Source organism: Passer montanus, unplaced genomic scaffold (assembly GCF_014805655.1).
Source record: "Passer montanus isolate IOZ18808 unplaced genomic scaffold, ASM1480565v1 scaffold3, whole genome shotgun sequence".
Taxonomy (NCBI): Eukaryota; Metazoa; Chordata; class Aves; order Passeriformes; family Passeridae; genus Passer; species Passer montanus.
In genome coordinates, this window is record NW_024367707.1 from 10843025 (window position 1) to 10863975 (window position 20951).

At 43.4% G+C, this 20951-nt stretch overlaps 1 protein-coding gene across 1 annotated transcript in view; it reads right to left on the reverse strand.

Annotated features, from left to right (window-relative positions):
• TBL1X (transducin beta like 1 X-linked) overlaps nt 1-14695 on the reverse strand; it is a 191208-nt gene extending 176513 nt beyond the window's left edge. Inside the window, exon 1 of the mRNA XM_039714192.1 lies at nt 14042-14695. The gene's annotated coding sequence lies outside the window, so the exon portion shown is untranslated. The remainder of the gene's footprint in view (nt 1-14041) is intronic.
• Nucleotides 14696-20951: the final 6256 nt, after the last annotated feature.

A 20951-nucleotide genomic window follows, 5' to 3' on the forward strand; every position in this document is an offset into this window, starting at 1 on the left:
TTATTATTTTTAATTATGTCATTATACCTCATATTGTTTATTTAAAGAAGAAGAAGATTCCCAGTTCCTATTTCAACCACAAAACAAGTTCTCATTGTTTTTTAGTTCAGAAATATTTGTAACAAATAGTAAACAGAATCACTACCATAATAGTAATAATACATCTTCTCACTGCATCAAATGTTACATTAAATGAAACTAAACACATACGGTAAACAAACTTGGTACCAATTTACAAGAGACCCTCCAACCTCTAAACAAACCATACACCACCTGCACAATCACCCATATATTAAATGTGAGAAGCTGCTGCTGAGAATCAGTGTCAAGTTTTTCCCTCTCAATAAACTTATGCACATGGGAAAAAATCTACATAAGACTGATAGTAGTCACTTGGTAGGAATTTTTTCTTTAAAATATTTTTTAACATAATGCTTTATTTAACATAGGGTAAAAAGATGGAGGTGATCTTTTGTTGTCAGAATGTTATGAGGCATCCCTGTACTAAGAAATTATTTACCCAGGCACTAAGCAGTACCAATTCTTCTGATTTCAAATGGAGCTGTACCTACCCAAGGCTTCTGATAAACAAGCCACTTATTTAGGTATTTATATTCAAAAATGTTGGCTTCTAAATCACGCAGCCAGTACACATGCTACGACACCAATTATTAACAACATAATCAGCATGAGCCATAGCCACTATACAAACAGTCTCGAGTGTCTGTCATAAAAGCACAGAAATAATGAGGTGCAGGTAACGTTCATGTTTACTTCCATTTAGGTTAAACTCAACAGCTTGATCTCGCCTGACAGCAACCCAAAAAACCCTCTGACTTTAGGTGGCCAAAGCAATGGTCCAGGTCGCCACAGGATGAGAACAGCACTTTTTTCCTAAAACCATAGTCAAGAGAAACATCACCAGTTTATCCAATTTGCTGGTGATGTAGCTGAAGAAGCCCACAGCTTTTCCAAAAGCAGTTTAATGCCGCTAAATGCATATTAGATGGCAGCCACAGCTATGCAAGAGAGTTTTAAGCAATTGGCTGCCTTTGGAAAATATCCCAACTGTAAGGTCTAAATTATCTTTTGCACTGTATGTACTAGAATGGTCCTAAGATTGAAGGTAACAGCTGTTACCTCAGTGGGACTGTCTTTTTGTGCTTTTCACTATGATATGGTAATATTTCTGGAGGGCAACACGTTTGGAAAGCATTTACAACAAGAAGTTGAGCCATGTCAAGTCCTAGTGACAAAGCGAGTTGCTGGAGTGACAAAGTGGCATTACTGCACCACTTGGAATAAAGCAAGAATTTCACACACAGCATACAGCTTTAAGAAATCCAAGAAAGCAAACTTCAGGGAAGGAAATGGCATGTATACAAATATTGATAATAAATAATAATAAACAGAAGGTCTGTTCATTACATTATGCAGAACCTGGAAGAAATCATTATTCATCTGCTTGCCTGCTCAGTCTATTTCAGCGCAGGCTGCAGGAAATAATTTCCAATACTGGGAAAAAAAAAAAAAAAAGACATGCAGGTGGATAGCTTTCTGTATCTGATTTCATCAGGACTCTGAAATATAAGTGCTGGAAACCAGAATGATCAAATGAAAGACTACAAAACAGATTAAGCCTACCACAAAAAAAAATTTTAAATGCATGTCTATACACGCATTACAAGGAAATGAGAAAAAGGGAGTCATCCTCAGCTCCTTGACCCAATGATTATCATGCTGAAAATAGAAAATCTAGTTAGCAAAAATACTTTGATTGGGCAACTTTCCCTTTGGAATAAACTAGCAGGATGAAAGGAGTCAAATTTATTTTGTCCTTTTATAGGCAACTCTTGAAGAAATTATAGCAATAGTCCTAACTTCCAGTATTTCTAGAAATGTAACATAGTAATTATAAAGTGCAGTTAATATTTTCTTCTAATGCACACACACAAAAAGCTAAAACAGTTTATTACATTTCCATCTAAGAGATTAACACATTACTATTTACTTTTATTGGCAATGTGCCCAAATACCCTAGATCTGCAAGACTGATAGTGAAACGGAAAATATTTCAGGCCTCAAAGAGAGCAGATCTATGGTTGTCTGGAATGTGTAAACAGCCAGAGCCTGTTTTACTTCCCACCCCCACTCTCACCATGCACACCTCCTCTACCTCACCCCTCCTAACATTAGCAAGGAGTACTGCTCTCAAGCAAAGGAGAGAACACAAATGTAGTAACATCAAGTCACAAAATTCTTGACATTTTAAGATGCAAGAATTTGGATTTACTGAAATCAGATGTTGCCATATAAATAGCTGTAGTCTAAAAACAAAACCAGTACTGCACGAGACCCTGAAAATAAAGATAACTTGAGCTGGCTTCCTATATAACAGACCTGGTAAACACAAACTAAGGGAATCCAAATGCTTCTCTACAGATTATTCTTTGTGCAATTAAGGATCAGCCAGATCTATATTCTATCAGAGAAAATACAGTTCACAGTCCTACATAAGAGAAGGGATATTTTCATAAATATCTACACAACGTAACCAAACTGATGCCAAAATGTAATGTTGGTATAAATTATCTTCTGTGAAAACAAGGATCATTACTTGCATAATGATATATACACCCACAAAGCAGTAAGTCATAAAAATAGATATCATCACATCCTAAAGAAGTTTACAATATAATTAGACCATTTTTTTAAAACTCTTTATATTTGTGGACCAATAAAGATACTCTGCACAGTAAAACTGAACAATGACAAGAGACTTCCTTCTTTTTTTTAACCTCACAGCTCTCTATAAAAACAATCCTGTGTATCCTAGTAGCTTGCAAGCCATGATTTAAAACTACAGAATTACAGAACTGGTAAATATTACTGTTGTTATTTACTCAGTAGCTTTCCTCTTCAAAACCAAATCAAACCAAAACATGCCAAAAAAAAAAGGTAACAAACATTGCTGAGCAAATGGCTATATATGATGGGAAGCTCATAAAACTTGAATGAATAAAAAGGGAAAACATGGGAAGAAAAAACAAATGTAGTGGTCTATGGTCAAACACTGAAAGGCAGTCTCATAATGTTGTTTACAAATAACAGGTCACACAGCACTCACACTTTTCCTTCTATTAATTTCACCGGTTTTATGAACACATTTGGCAAACATTCAAAAGAACACATCCATAGACTAATGAGGGTGAAATGCTGGCTCAAAGGAGACATGAGCAAATGCTCTGTCAGTAGACTATTTGCAAACAGTTGAAATCAATAATAAATTCAACCTAACCAAATGCAATGCATACAAACAGAAATTAAAAGACTGAGGCAATTGGCAAATACATGAATGATGTTTCAGGCCACAGGGCACACTTTCTCACATACGTTAGCACTTTAAATAGGCTGGCAAGACATTGGCTCCACTTGAAACACCAGAATGTACCATATGTACTTCCAAAGACAAAAATAACAATTAAGACAATGCTAATAGCATAAGTAGCTAAATATTTAAGACAACTATTTGTAGGATGTTTGAGTCATCAAATGAAAAAAAGTTAGAAAATTTATTTTTAAAATGAAAAATATAAATGTCATGCTCCTTCTGTGTAATTTTCCTGATCTACTGCAGCCAAACACAGAACAACCACCCCAGAGAAAAACAGTAAATTGGAATAAAAAAGGATGATACATCCTCTCCACAGAGGCTGTGGTGCTTACAAGCCTTCACACAAGACCAACATCCAGCACCAGTCCCGAAGTGTTGGGCTTTGTATGTGGTAGATCACATTTGGCAGAACAGTTTTGAGACTACCCATGATCCAGACAGGCCATGAGACCATCCTGCCAGTGCTTGCCAGTCACTGCCAGAGTTTGTTAAACCTCGTGATGTGGCCTTGCCTGAAAAACTAAGGGCACTTCACTGAGAAAAGGTCACAGGTTCCAACCATCCATCTCTGCAGGTCACTCTTCAATGTATATGTTTGCAACCAAGTCTTCCACTTTATACTGCAAAATACTAAGCCCAGTAAATTTTGACATAGCCAACACAGCTCCTGCACATTTTGAAGAAACCAGGCTCTAAATCTCAACTTCACGCCTGCCACAGAAACGTCCAAAAACATGGAGAAGATTCAGATAAGAACAGTACTCAAAACAGACCACGGAAGTTATGCCGTACAAAAAAAATACTTATGTGGGCAAGGGGAAAGGAGAGGGACACTACAATCCCCACTTCATTACAGGAACGCTGCCTGTCCACACTGAAGCTAAAATCACACATATCATCTGCTGCTATAAAAAAAGGCTCAGAAATGTTTACTTGATCTGTCAAGAATCTGTTGCTGCCATCATATAAGGCCTGACCCTAGAAATCTCCTGCAAAAGCCAAACACATTTTTGCAACATCAGGCCACAGATAGAATGGGCTTTGTTGAATGTTCAGAACACAAATGTATCATCAACTCTGTCCTTGCTGGAGTTAAAGATGGTATCACACAGAAAATATCCATTAAAATGAAACCTCCTACATTCCACTGCAAACCTCAATAGATTTTTTTTTCTTTTGCTATGGAGGGAGGTAATTAAAAGAAAGGTTTAAAAGCAATTACAAAATTTTGAAGGAAAAAAAAAAAAACAACAAAGGCTTGTTCCAAGGCAAACTAATACCCTAAACCCAACTCTGTTAGCCAGGAAACTAACTTACGGATTAATAGAAGATTAACAAATTAAAGCAATCATTACTTCTAACTCTAAACTGAACACTGAAAGGGAGAAAAAACCTTTTGTTCCATAATTTTCTTTTGATACTTGGCTAGCCCAATGGATAAGCTGATGGAAAAATGGGATTATACTTGATTAAATAGAACTTTACATCCACATGTTTTAATAAACTAGCAACAAAATAAACTGACAATGTGTTTTGCTGTTTAAAATTGTTCAAAAGCAGTCATTCATAAAGTCTTCACAGTAATTCTGTAGTACAACATTGCACTATAAGTTGAATGTAAATGATTTACCCATCTGTGAAAAGGTGTGCCCTATCAATTGCTTTGTGAGGTTGTTAAAGGAAGAGGTATTTTTTTTTTCTTTTCATATATATATATATTCAAATTTACATTAAAAAAAGAGGAAAATTGTTGTCCTTCAAAAGCTCATGGCAAAATGAATACAGGAGCAAACAACTATAAAATCATTCACTACAATTATCTGAGCATGTTTTAAACAGGTAGAAGATGCAGGTCACTATATTATTTTTAGTAAGAGGAAATTAAATTTCTTTCACACTGGACTCCATATACACAAACATCTGCTGTGCACAACAAATCTTATCTACAAAGCCATCATTCAGTTCACATGATCAAACTGACATCAAATTTAACATGTTGTCATTAGAGAACACAGAACCCTTCCATGTTTTAAGTGGTTTTTAAACTGAAAATACATGCTGCTGATAACATACTAGATTCCATGAAGAATTTATCACTTGGCCTAAGCAAAATTTAAAATAAAAGATTTAATCCACAGTGAGGCACATATGCATACAAATACGTAAAACATTACAAAAACCAGGCATGCACAAAAAGCCATTTCTGTAACCACAAAATAACATATTATAAAGTACCCACATATAATGCCATTATACTACCATCATAACACTGAAGAAATGCACAGGAATAAGTGTTTTGAAAACATGCCATCTTAGCCAAGCAAAAAAAAACCCCAAAAAACCAAAACAGTTGTCCACAAACAGTTGATGGTCAGCAGGTTAAAAACAGTGAATCCTAGCTTTTGAGGTAGCCTACTCCCACTCATCTTCCTCTTCCTTGTAAATTGCCCATGAGGGCTTAAGCTACATTCCACATTTTTTCTAACCTCTACCCAGCACTGCCAGACAAGGTAGTAAAGACAGGATGGTGGTCTCCCAGAAAAGTAATTTTAATTCATGAGCAGTGAAGGAAACCATTATGTTAATGCTTTAGTAAATTTGAGCTGTATGTAATAAATAGGTTCTTTCCTTCCACTCCAATACTACATTTTGGACCATCCTTTCAACTTCAGGGGTTTTTTTTCCCAAGCACATCCAATCCTGTGAGAATGAAGCTGGATGAATTTTTATGATACACTGTCATGCACTAATTTTGAACTAATTGGCTCATTTAAATTAACTGATTATGTAAGACATTTACTGATACTAGCAGAAGTATCAGAACTGAGAGTGTTTGGGCTTTTTAGTACAAAACCAGATTCTTCCAAATACAAATTAGCATTGTTATTGAGTTACAACACCAGCAACCCAAACAAACACAGTAGTAGTCAAAATGAAAATAAAGGAACCTTGAATAGTTTTCACAGAATGATATAAAATCTGTCTTGTGAGCACCATGCGATGTTACTAAAAATGTACTTGTTTCTGCTCCTTGCTTTCATTTTTTGAGAACTGGCATAGGAAAGAAGATGTTTTCCTCATTAGAATAATCCTCAGGCATGCCTTTTATCTGTGCCTCCCAGATTACAGTATTTTAGTTTAAAAGTCACCAACTGAAAAAGTAAACTGTACAAACTACAGAAGCTCTTACATTAAAAAAAAGACAAGACTAAAGCCAAAAAATAAAAAAAAACCCAACAAAAACACCCAAAAAGTCAAAACAAAACCAAAGAGGAAAGTTAAGATACAAGGAGAGATATTTGAGTCCACATAATTAGCAGCATTACCAATATCTTCTGAAATATATAGAAAATATTTCATGTGTTTCAACCAATTCTATATCTAAATTCTTAGAGGTCTAACTCGTGTGCATGTAAAACAGGCATGAAAAGGGTTAAAGTTTGTTTTGTGACTGTAAAAAGCAACAGATAAATATCCTTGGAAACTAATCCCCCCAATATGAACCGGCACTGTCTGTGCTTGGATTCCCAGCCCTAACTTGTCAGCAAAGCTCTCCCTATCTGTGGAGAACACTATGGAGGAGGGCAATTTTACCTCAATTTCTCTGTCAAGATCAGGGTTTAAATTTTACTTCTAAGAGCAACCAAAAACTAAAAAATAAAAAACAAAATTAAAAGGAGGAAAAAATGAAGATTACATAATTCTGATGTTTGAATGCATGTCCCAGCCCCAGCTGTTGCCTCCTCGTCTCACCAGGCTCAGAGGTACAAGCACAGTATGCACTCCTGACCTTGCCACATCTCAACAAGCACGTAATTAAAGGCTGCTGCACCTCTGCCTTCTCCCAAAACCTGACATCCAGCCTGGCCCAGCCTACAGTCATTTCACTGGCTCTGCAACACCTCAGGTGCTGCTGACCTGAGCACATCCTAGTTCAGGCTGTGAGTCAAACCACTGCATGCTGCCACCACTCTCCAGCATCAGGGTTACACCTTTTTTTCTCCAAAACTATTTTTTGGACTACCTTAAGGCTATCCATGTATGTGTATATACGTGCATATGCATACACTCACATAAAACAATTAATGTAGTTCATTTGAAACAATTAATATTTGTGAAACTGATTCAACAATCCCAGCTGAGACTATGTGCTAACACAAGTCTTAATACAAATGGGTCTCTGGACACACACATGTCCTCTGCCAATAGCAACCAGACTAAAACCACTGATACAGTGCACAAGCAACTTGTAGCTGCTAAATGACACTGAAACTATCATGTTGTTATAACAATTCCTCATTCTGCTACCAACACACATGAGTTTACAAAAGAAAAAAATCCGTATTTTTACTTCACTTTACAAAAATCTCCTTTATTTATTAACCGCACACTGTGACAGTCAATTATTTTGGAAGAACATATTTCCAATTATTTTGCTGTAGGCTATGGGGTTGTGTTCAAATTAGCACAAACTCAGCAGTGGACACTTCTAAGCACGAAGCACAACAACACTGTATACATGTCAATCACACCAATGCAACTGCTCCCTTTCAGCAGGGCCTCTCTAACATGACTTTGATTTGGAAATATAAATCATAAATACTTGGCTTCACACTTGAACTAGAGAATATTCTGCAAGGTCTCCATTCAATGACAAAGGATTAATGAAGAACTGATGGTGCTACACAGCAAAATATAGCAGAAGTCAAAAGTTTGTCAGTGTACATCCAGTGCAGTTTGCTGCCTTCAAAAAGGAGTACAACAAATGCATTATGCTGCAGAATGACACAAGGAATCTATCCACCAAAGTAAAATCCTCTTTGTTTTCTTGAAGACAATGTCAAAGCATATTTTCCAAGTAATTTAAATGTCTAAGGGGAAAATGTTGCTTTTTTGCTCTATCAGTAATTTATTGGAGGTGTGGGAAAGTTGTGTTTCAATAGGAAAAAACATATGAAATCATGTTACTACATTTTTTCATTTAATAGAGTTATGATTTTATGTAACAGAACACCTTCTAATGTCTCTACACAGTGGTAAGAGGTTAAACTGTAACTAAGAATTAGCAGCTTAAATGAAACTTAGGTCAGTAAATGCAATCACACTGAATGGCACTGGAGTGATGTATAGAGCAACTGTTACATTCTAATGGAGAACACCCGTCTTGTTTCACCTTCCAATAGCAAGGGGTCAAACAAACTGCCTACTTAATTAGATGAGAGTATTTTGATACGCATATATAGAGAATTATTAGACATTATTAGTACTACTCATCTGCTCAGGAACAGGCCATAAGTCGTGTCATCTAAGCATCAAAGCACAGTTCAACCACATGTTCAGTGTGCTGTGTAACTTTGCCTAGCAAATGACTACAGTTCAACACCCAAGCCAAAATACAGTTATGCAATGCACTTAGCTAAAATATCAAATTAATTGTTTCTTCATTCTACAGTACTATCATAATGATTTTGTACTGCATGAATAGCACAGGGTTCTTGGCAGAAATTTCCACTGTAACTTCACACAAAATTATGATGTTTTACAAGCACTCCAGTTTAAACAGGACACATATTAGTTATTTACATTAACAATAGAGACAGTCAACAAATGAGGTTAAACATCACGATGCCCCTTTAATTCCATAAAGTAGACAGGATTATAAAGATGGAAACCACATCCTCAGACGCACCCAACCCCAAGCTGCCTCAAAGTACAGAAAGGGACTGGTGGCTGGGACGGACCCCAACAGAAGGTGACAGAGGCAATATATTCTTCTCAAACAACAAATGAAGAGATGTAATAACTATTGCTACAGGCCAGTATTTTTAGTATCACTTAAAAATAAACACAAATATAGGAAAAACAGTTCAAGAAAAGCAGCATAAAAGGCACTGTGCACCTTTACCTTCAAAACCTGTCACATAGTCATTGTGGAGTTAAACTTGCTTTTGGTTAAACTAGCAGAAGCAAACTTATATTTCTACTGAATTATCAAACATTATTAACTATAATTTATAAATCTCTGTCTAGGACAAAATCTATATTTATGAAGACAACTGGTAAGAAACAATGGTGTTTTCTTAATTAACAACTTTCTTTGACTGCTTCTAGCTTTGACTAGCTTTTACACAGCCCTAACTTTGGGGGACTTCCTGTGACTGCAAAACAAAACACTATCAGTCATCCTTAAATGAAATTCCATTATATGAATGATCACAGCAACAACAAAGAAAAAGCCTTTAAAATATTCTCTTGTACACTGCAGAAAAATAACCTAAACTGTACTTTTCACCTTTGTAGGCTTGTTTCAGTGTCATTAAAATGACAGATTTTGTACTGACAGGAAGGCTGCTATTCCTACATACAGCCGTAGTTCCAATGTTTTTGTTTAATTTCAACCAACTTGTCCAAGTAGGCCATTTGGTAGAAACCTATAAATGGCACCCAGGGGGTCTGGGTTCTTGCTGTAAAGAGGTCAGCTATTTCCTCCTAACTAAAAATAGTCAAGATGAGGGAGGGGAAGAGGGAGTGCAGTTTTAATTTAGCAGCTGAAAAAAGAGTTTACAAAATTACTTCCATCTTGCCTCATAATGAAGATTATAAAAAAAAAGAAGTTGTCCCAAGAGTTACAAAACCTGGATCACTTTATATGCAGGCTGGTGTACGTAATCTAAAATACTAGGAATTAAAAGAGCAGTAGTAAAGGGAATCCAGGATATGGATCACGTTATGACACCCACCCCTCTTCGGGCAGAGCAGACAGATTTACCAGCAGCAGTGCTGCCAGGTGTTAACAACTCTCCTCTCTCCTACCAGCGGAGATCACACCGTGGTCCTGCAGAAAAGGCACTACAATCAGCTGCTGTTCCCCTGAGTCAGTTTTTTCCAGCATTTACCCTCCTGGCTTTTTGTTTCCCTCACTTACATTACAACCTGTTTAGGGTGAAAACACGGTCTACAATGTTCCCCAAATGGCCCTGATTTGAAAGGGGGCCCCTTGGCACTACTAAAATACAAACAGCATCAGTTTAATACAAGATGAATTCTAACTCTGGACTCCTAGCAGCAGCAAAGAGCAAGGGCTAGCGGCACCGACCCTGCCACCTGCGGCAATCACCCAGCAACCTAAACCTAAAACCCGGGATGGCTTTTCCAGCCTCATCCCTGCACACTGTCCAATCCACTGCTGACTTATCTCAGCTACTGAGAAACAAGATCCCATCCACACTGAGAGACATTCTCCTCTACTCCTTCCAAGAAAAGGGATGACAGGCCTTCAACAGCTGCTGCTGCCAGAGGACGACTCTCCATTCAGGAAGCTCTTCCAGGAGCCATGGCACATCAGACATACCAAGCAGACAGCACGTCTACTTCTGGTCCCTGTCATCACAAAAATGAGAAAAGCCCATCTGACAATCAGTGACAGGACCAAAACAGCATGAAACTGAATGAGGGGAGGTTTAGGTAAGGTACCAGGCAAAGGTTTTTTACTCCAAGAGTGGCTGGGCACTGGAACAGGTTGCCCAGGGAAGAGATCACAGCACTAAGTCTGATAAGAGTTCAAAATATGGTGGGATTCTTGAGGCTGTCCTGCACATGATCAGGAGCTGGACTCAGTCCCTTCTAACTCAGCATATTCTATGATTTGGTGAAAACTGGGCAAACTGGTGGGGCAGAAATCTGACAATTCTAGGTGTCCCTTCCCTAGCAATGATTTGACTTATTTTTGCTTTTTTAGACACTTATTGTGGAGAATATCTGCAATAATTATTAAAAAAATAAGCAGTAGCATAACTCACAGCAGTTGACATAGCAGAGAACAGTGGAGTCATCTTACTCATTTGGGTGGGTGAAGATGTATTTATATGCCAACTTATCTCCTGAGGGCTTTTTTATGTCCTAAGAAACCTGGACAGTTGTGCAGTTGCCAGTCTTTACATGTATGTGTAATTTTTAATCCTCTTTGCTTCTGAGACATGCTTTTTCATCTCACGGGGAGAAAAAAACAGCCTTAAAATTATGGAATATACCGAGTTGGAAGGGGTCTACAAGCATCATCAAGTCCAACTCCTGTCCCTGCACGGGACATCCCAAGAATTGCACCATGTGCCCAAGAGCACTGTCCAAATGCTTCTTGAATCCTATCAGGCTTGGTGCTGTGATCTCTTCCCAGGTGCTGGGAGCCTGCTCCAGTGCCCAACCACCCTCTGAGTGGAGAGTCTTTTCTTAACATCCAACCTAAACTTGTGCACACACAGCTGCAGGCCACTTCCTCAGGTCCTGCCACTGGTCACCACAGAGAAGAGTGTCTGCCCTTCTGCTTCCCCTGGTGAGGAAGCTGTAGACTGCAATAAGATCTCCACTTAGTCTCCTTAAAAATGAACAAGCCAAGGGACTTCAGCCACTCCTCACACGGCTTCCTCTCAAGGCCATTCACACCTTCACGATCCTCCTTTGGAGACTCTCTAACAGCTGAATGTCTTCTATATATTGTATACCAAAACTGCCCCCAGCACTGGAGGTGAGGCCACCCCAGCTCAGAGCAGAGCAGGACAATCCCCTCCCTTGCCCAGCTGGCCATGCTGTGCCTGATGCCCCAGGACAGGGCTGGCTCCCCCGGCAGCCAGGGCACTGCTGGCTCATCCATCAGGGCCCCCAGGTCCCTTTCCTGGCACTGCTCTCCAGCCTCTCTTTCCCCAGTCTGTACATCCAGAGCTGCCCTGCCCCTGGTTATTAACACTGAAGGTGTTAAACACTGACACAACTACAGCAGCTCCACTCAAATCTCCCCTGTTTTTACCATTATTACATAGAGCACAAGAGAGCTTTAACGCATTTTTAATGTGATAGCATCCTCCCCCTCTTGCTTTCCTTTTTCCTCCCACCTCCTCTACAAATCTTCTGTGGGAAAGCTTCCCTGTTTTACTATTGCTGCTGCTGAGATGTTGCAATTATTATCTGTAATTGTTTCAAAAAAAGCCAAACAAAAAAAAACAACAACGCCAAAACACACACTAGGACAAATCTGGCTCTCTTTGCCAACAACATCTGCTATCACAGAATGGATATATTTAATTTAGAACCTGCCCAATGTCTCTGTACATGACAGAACACTGACTGCAGGACAGGGAGAGGCCTAAACCCAGAATGTGCAGTCACATGGTACACAAGGTAGATGATGTTCAACCTTATACACCACACAAGCAGTCTTGGTTAAAAGACCACAAATAAATGGGGTAAGGAAGAAAGATATGACATTTTATTTGTCAAGAGTAAAGACCTTGCATTTATTACCTACAATCAGATCTCCCTCTGGCACAACATGTTTATTTTCATACTATTTGCCTAAAACACTACTCCTGAAATTTTAACTTTACACTCCATTTTATTTGAAATCATCGGTCTTTTCAATTGAATATTTTAGGTTTCTGCCACATTATGCTGCAATATTTTCTTTTTCTGGAGGAGGCGGTGGGTGAGCCCCGCCGAACAGCGCGCCTCCCCTCCCCCACCGCACACATCCACATCCACACTCCAAGGCTCGTGCGTCAGGAAGGGAGAAACGCCGTACGAATCCTCGTGGAGAACAGCAAAGAGGCATGTTAAGGCAACACATAAAGGGCAGCCTTTATTCCGTCTAAACGCCGACTTTGAGGAATTAATATGCGAGCCGAACTTTTAGGGTGTGGCTTGGTGTTTTTGCCCCTTGTTGCGCCGCGCAGGATGCCTGCCCGAGAACCCAGCAACACACCATTAAATAGGTCAAGGGTCATTCGCTTTACATCACACCACGCCGATATTCGGCCGCGCACCGAACCCATCTATCAGCCCCACCGCCGAGACTGAACGCGCACCGCAAAACGGGGACCCTGCCCGGCGCGGTGACAGCGCCGGGGGCAGGCAGGCCGCCCGCCCCGCCGCCCCGGGGCTGGGCTCGCCGGCCCGGGACGTGCAACAGGTCGGCGGCCCCGCAGCTCCGCAGCGCGGCTGCGGGGGGCTGGGCCCGGGGCGGGGGGCGAGGAGCGAACTTGTTTACCTACTTGGAAGTAAACTTCGATGTAGGGGAGCGACCGGCCCCTCCGCCCGCTGCTGATTCAAGCCCTGGCGATGAATGGGATCCCCTCCCCCACCCAGGCTCTGCAAACTCCACACTGGAGCGTGAATACCTCGCATTTCTCTCCCCCACTCCCCGAGCATTTTTTATTTTTTTAATAAACCCCCATACATTAAAATACTGTCTCAGAAGTAGGGAGAAACTGCCCCCTCCCCTCCCCCACGCCCGGGGGTCGCTCTGCCCGGGGGCAGCTGCAAACACCCGCCAAGGGTACGGCAGCCCCACACACACACACACATCACCTCGGCCCAAAGAAAACACCCCCAAAACCCCCAAAGAGAACCCAAAACGTCCGGGTTCAAAAAACTTCGTCACAACAAGCGGCGGTTGAGCGACCCCCTCCCCCCCGGGCGGGTCAGGCTGCAGAGGGGACGCCGGGGGGCAGCGGGCCCCGGGCTGGGCTGGGCTCGGGGGGCTGCGCCGGGAAGGACAAGCCTAAGAAAAGGGGGAAATGAAAAAAAAAAAAAAAAAGACGGGGGAAAAAGAAACCACAACAGGGTCCCCGGGATGAATAATCCGCCTCGGGAACTCACCTCGCGGCGCAGCGGGCGTTAAAGGCACAGCTCCCGCTCCCGCGGGCGGGGAGAGCCCCAACTTCTGCGGGGGGCGGCGGCGCTGCTGCTGGCGGAGACTTTCCCTCACTTGCCGCGCATGGTGCAACTCCTCTTCCCCCGGGGTCCCGGCCAGCCTGCCAGGAGGCTGCGAATCCCCCCTCGCCGCCGCCGCACACGCCTCCTCCCCCCCCTCCGCGCGCACGGGCGGCACAAGGAAGTCCCGGAGAGTGGGATGGGGGAAACGGAAAGTTTTGGGGCGGAATGGCGGTGAGGGGGGGCTGGCGGTGCCGGTGCGGACGCGCGGCGGCGGCGGGAGCAGCGCCGAGGGGGAGCCACAGCCGCGCCCGGGGCCGCCGCCACCGGGCGGGAGCGAGGGTGGGGACGGCGGGGGAGGGGGCGCACCGGGAGGGCCGGGGCGGCTGGGGGGCGAACCGGCCGCGCCCTCCCCCACCTGCGTCGGTCCCGCACGCCGGGACGCGCGGCTCGAGGAGGCGCCGCCGCCAACGCCCCCGGGGATGCCCCGGGGTGCCGCCAGCCCTCGCCCCGCCTGTGGTTATGTTGTGCTTTGACACCCCCCCCGCAACTGAAACCCGGTGACAAACCAGGCACACACACAAACGGAGGGCAGCCCTGCTCTCCCCTCCCCCTCCCGCCGCGCTCCCTGGTGCCGGCCCGGCGCGCGGTGCCCGCGGCCGCCCTCTGTGCCCCGCACGCTCGGCCCCCGCGCCGCCCCCGCTGCCCCGGTGCGGGGCGGGCGGCGGTGCCCAGTCAGCGCCCCGGGGCGCGGGGGCCGGGCGGGCTGTGAATCAGCACAAACGAGCTTTAGCGCATCTCGCTGGGCGCGACACCCGCGGGCGGCAGCGCTGCGACTCTTTAGCCTCCAGCGCGCCCGTCCCACGCGTGTCCCCGCGTCCCGCCCGTGTCCCCCCCACCCCCGGGCGGATGATGCAACGCGGCTCCATGTGCTTCCCCTCCCCCGCCCGGCTCCCGGTTTTTTTTTTTTTTGCGCCTGGCGGGTCACCCGGCGGCTGATTGATTCTCCTTTCGCGCTGCGCCGTCACCCGGCGCTGGAAAGTAAATAACAAGTTGACATCATTACCGCGCTCCGCAGGGCCCCGCGCGCCGCTACCGCACCGCCGCGAGTAGCTGCGCACGCCGATCCGCGCCCGGCCCCCCCGGCCCCCCCCCACCCCTCCCCACCCCCCGGCCTCATGGCTAATGTCATGCAAATAATAAGATTATCGGGATGTTGCCGGGGTGTCTGCCTCGGTGGGCTCATCACGGTGACAGCCAGACTCAGGCGGCCGCAAAAGTCATATTTATTATTGGAGGTTTTTTCCATATGACCTTTCCACTCTGTTTTTCTCTTTTGGTCTTATTTTGACATTAAAAGGAATTTCATGCTTGTTATACATTTAGCCCAAAGCCTACAAATGTGCTGTCACCCAGTATCCTGATGGAAAAATATGACATCACTCAAGTCAGGACAATAAAGATCATTGCTACATACATTCATATCTGTGTTGAAAGCAGAACTCTCGAAACACTGGGAAATGTTGTGGGCTGATGTGATTCATTTTCATATTCAGAGCCTCGAGACTGCAGTGCAAGGCCATCTGCGCCCAGACAGACAGGCAGACACGTGTCTCCCTCTCTAAGTAAGCTCCCATTCGCCTTCTTTTTCTCCAAATGCAAAACCCACATTACGTTTTTATTACTCGGCAATGTAAACAAACAAAAAACACCCTCCAGATTCATGGTGAGATGGGCCAAAATTTTTAGCTCCTGTGCTTTTTTGTTTGCTTGCTTGCTTTTAAAGTGCTGTGGGCTTGCAATGAGGTAAACTCATCAGAAATGGTCCTTAGTCAAGACTTGCAGAGCTTCCAAGGTGCGATTCCCAGCAAGGAAGCTGAGACTCACTCCTCGTGCACTCGGGGGAGCGGTGCCATGTCCTTGTCCCCACACCAAGCAGGTGGCTTGGGTGTGCCATGTCCTTGTCCCCACACCAAGGAGGTGGCTCGGCGGTGCCATGTCCTTGTCCCCACCAAGCAGGAGGGCTGCGTGCTGAGGGCAGCGGGAGGCCGGCATGCCCGGAGCCGCAGGCTCGGGTGAGGGCAGCGCTGCAGGTCTGTGCTGGCAGCCTTCCCGGCCCTGTGCTGAGGAGCAGCACACGCTCATCCTGCGCTGCCTGCCCCTGGACCTACCGCAGTGTAGCAGCCTCCAGCCGAGACACCACCGCGTCCCGGCCGGGCCCTCGGACAGCTGGACCCAGCCGGGCCAGGCCCGGCCACATGCTCTGCTGAGCGGCCAGGCAAGGAAAGCTTGGTGGGCAACCGAAAGCATTGTCATGGCAAGGGAATTAAATTTGCAACGTCATACAAGGAAATGCCTTTTCCTCTTTTCTGACTGGGCACAGCCTGTGTGTGGCGGGGTTTCGGTCAGTCCTGCCGGGAGCAGACAAGCCGGGAGGCTGCACCGCCTGCCCCTCGCGTTCCGGGCCGGTGCTGTGGGCAGCCCGGAGCCCTGCATTGGGCAGCCGGCAGCCATCCCCCGGGAATGGGGCTAAATATTGACGTAATCCTTGCCGAGAACTTCAAATGAAGGTTATCAAGGAAGGCACTTCTTTCAGGCTGTGCTTGGCTAAGAGGAGCTGCACAGACTCATGATAAAGATTTGGGTTTTTTCCAGGTAAAATGAAAAAAAACCCAAAAACAACTATAAAGTGATGGTAAAGGATAAAAGAGTGAATCACTACTCTGGCCATTGCAATAATTTTGGCCTTTGCGTAAGAGAAGACCCCCAAGTGACCATGTGTAAAGAAATCACAATTTTTTAAGAGCCTTTTTTTTCAGTTTCCTAGCGCGTGATGCTGCGATGGTGATCAGCAGCAGTGCCACAGCCCTGCAGCTCCAAATGAAGGGAGCCAGAGCTGAGGTTTCTTACCCTCATTAAAATGGAAACCCTAACCTGAAAACAATCAAAACCAAGGGCCAGCAGGGTTGGCCTACTGGGGAGATAATGGGATCATAAGGCAAAATATTTTGTATTTTATGAGATTAAACCCATTGTTATTTTTCTAGTGCTTCATCATCTTGTACTGCATTGGTAACTATGTTTTCTCCTCATCCCATGTTTTCCATTTTGTAAATAAAAGTAAGTTCTCTTGAAAAGGTGAATAATTACAAAATAAATAATTGCTTCTTCTGTTACATTACTGCAGTTAAATAATTCTTGCAAAAAACAAACAAAAAAACTTCTGAAATGCAGATTAATTATTTACTCCTGTTATGGACTGAAAAAAAGAGTATCTGCTAATTTAAGTTTTTAAGACAAATTCATATGCAAACTTTAGGTAGTGAAAACTGAACTTAAATAGAGACAGAGGGGCACTATGCCAGTCTCACATTGCAGGAGGTAGATATTCTATACATGGAAATGTGACATGGTAGGCCCTTGCTCTGTCACACTTACAAATATGTTAAACCCAAGCTTTCCTCTTATGAGGTGTCCTGCCAAACTATGGGTGGAGGGAAAGTAAAGACTTTTAGCACGTTATTATCATTATTTAGCACTTCTGTAGCAGCAAGCTTTGACTTCTATTTTGTGAGCATCCGTCTCTTCAGGTAAATGTTCTGATGGAGTCACTCATGTAAGCAACTGCTTCGCAGCACCGAGAAATGGTTTCTCGTTTAGCCACTTGTTAATACCAAGAGTTTCAATTTTAGAAGGAAATTCTGATTGACTAAGATATTTTCAGGAATTGAGACCATCACTGTTTGGGTTTTTTCTTCACTTTTTACTTTATTGACATATTTGGATTAGACTGAAAGATCATGACCACTTGTGAAAGTAGACCTCTTGAGTAAAATGCTATTATCAGAAATAAAAAAGTAAAGTGGAAGACCTTGTTTCAAAGTTTCTGGAAGATAAATCTGTCAAAACTTTTTGATTTTGCAAAGGAAGCATGGTCTGATCCTTTTTCTATCATATTTCTCTCTATAGATTGATTCATGTGGCCTGTAATACCTGCACTTTCTAGTGATCATTTTTAATTCACCACTGAGATGTGAAGATTTAGATTCCTCAGGCTTTATCAGGAATTCAATCCAATCTAGTAACCTCTGAAAAGAATTTTGATGCTGTTACTCTGTTGCAGAGGTTGCAAAGAGGGATGCACCATTCCTAGTTCCTTCCCCATGCCATTATACAACCAGTGCATATCTGCTGCTCAGGAACACTGCCTATTAGGTAGGCATCACACCAAATATGTTTTTGCTTCTTTCTATAAGATAATAAGAACAGATTTGGTGATTCCTTCAAAAATCTACATAAGTTACAGCAACACTCCTATCTATTATATGGAAGACATTTAGTATGTTGAACACGTACTTGTTATTACTTAAGGTAAAATAAATCAGAAACTTTGATGTGTGTAATCTACACTCCTCTGATCTATTTAGTGGGCTGACACGAAGGGCTGAGCTAGCAGTATGGGTCCCTTAGGATCCTCAGATGGAACAGAGATTTTTTATGTTGCTCTAATTTACTCTTAGAGCCAGTTTGGCCTCCTGCCAGTCTGGAATAGAAAGAAGAGAGGGGTGATGATCTCTTTTCTTGTCTTTCCTCATCCATGCAGTGTTGCATGGCCCCAGCTGTACTGAATTAATGTCTGGGACAGTTTATAATTTCAAACCTTTTTTTCCTCCCATGAAAGATTTTAGAAGAGAAAGCTCCTCTACCTAGGAGCTGGCTGCAAGAGAGTGAAACACCTAGAGAGTGAGCAGGATCAGTTCTCCTGCAGAGAAGCCAGACTCAGCAGGAGGCTGTGCTATGGATGTGAGAGGTGCTAACTGTGCATCATCACCCCTAGCTGCTCTGGGTTTCTGGGGGGTGATGAGTCCCGAGTGTTGTGAGAGTGCTGTCAGATATCTCCCCTGGTCCTGTGAGGATTATCTGACCCTCTGAGGCCAGCAGCAGGAGCAGCTCTGCTCACACACTTCTCAAAGTGGCTAAAGTGAGGTGGGAACCAGGAGTCTACCCTTGGTAAGGCCTAATCTTCCCGAAGAATTCTTGTTAATACTGGACTTTGGTCCCCAGGGTGGACTTTGTTAGGACAAGCCCCAGGGGAGAGGGAGATCCCAATCCCTCTCATGAGGAGTGTGCATGCAGAGGAGCAAATAAACAAGACACAGGCCTGTCTGTGGGCAGAGGACAGGATGAAGCAGGGATGTGAGGACCAAGTGTCTGCATTGCACCAACATCAGCATCTGGGTGCCTCCTGGGCTGTCCAGGCAGAGGCTGGTCCTGCAGGCTGCCTGACAGGAGCACCTTGGACATGCTCTCGAGGTGCACTGCTTGCGCAGGTTTTACCCAAAGGGAAAGCAGTTCTCATGCTTAGAAACCTCTCTGGTCTGTGTCCCAAAGCTCAGCATGGGGAGAGAGTCGGGAGATCAGTTTCAGAAGAGCACTCCTGTTTTAGACTGAGAGTGGTGTAGATGCAGCCTGCGACACTTCCCTGTTTATATTGACATTGCATTGTATAATATTTTACACTTTAAAAGGTTTCACTTAATTCACTAGGATTACTCAGGATTTAAAGCATGATTCACTGTTGCAAAATGTAAGACATATGGATTGCTTCCCTTGCCAAATGCAAAATTTTTGGTTCAAGAATTCTAAAATAGTTTTTCTTTACACAATCTCTATGGCTACTGAGACACACAAGGTATGCTGTATCATTTCTAGATGCAAACTGCCCTTTTTGGGGAACAATGAATAGAGAGGAAAAGGATTCTGAAGAAATTCACATATGTGATGGTAATGCTGGAAGAAAATTAACCTCGTGTGGTGCCATGGCCCAAAGAGCTGCTGTACACAGAAATGGATTGGGTACACAGAAATGGATATGTCAGGAAGGAGAACAGAGGCTGAACGATCTCGATCTCTGCTTGGCAATGGTGGTGTGATGTCTGCTGAAGTAGTCCCATTCAATTATCTGTACTTCAAGAAGGATGATGGAGGAACTACAGAGAAGAGTACTGATAAAGACAAAAGGATTGTCTTATTTTTAAAGAAGTGATCCATTTAACTTATCAATGAAGTAACTCAACCCTCTGGAAGAAGGAACACGAGCTATCAGAGAACTTCTCAGTCCATCCCACAAACATAGGCAGATCTACAGCTCAAAGTTACAGGCAAGTAGCAGGTTTTTAAGGAAATCAACCAGTGAAGCAGCTGGTGGGGATGTCCTTTGACTGGAATCTTAAAGTAAGCACAACTACTGACCTCAAAAGGCAGCAAGAAGTCCTAATGTCCACATTATGACATGATATGCTTAGAGCAAACCATCACAATGGTGCTTTCTGGCAGACCTTCAAGCGCAGACCTCTGAGAAACCAAAGTGTGATTGGATAAATATTTACATATTGGTTATTTGATACAAATTTTCATGAAACATGTCGTCAATACCCTGACAACAAAGAAGTTTTACTTTGCCACCCCAGTTTGCACCTGTGTTGCTTCTGCAGGTGTGTGTGAAGAGGACTGTGTTTCTATTTCTAACAGGAATAGTTTTATATAAAACAAACACTTTCTCTGAAGTTTATGGCTTAGGGGTTTTTTCCATATTCCAAAAGTTTTTCCTAGAGCCTTATTTAAGAAAGAGGAGATACCAAGGTTAATCACCAAACCCTTTGCTCTAGCAGTAAGCCAAACTATTACACAGGCAATGAATCAAGCCTGCCTTTCAGTCCTAATTTCTATATGGCTGTAGTTGACCTGGTACAATTCAGAGGCTCTCTTCATGAGGCCAGTGCTCCACATGGGCACAAATGAAAATGCACTAGAGGGAGAGGAGAGTTGGTTCATTTTTTATTATTAAATTAAAAAT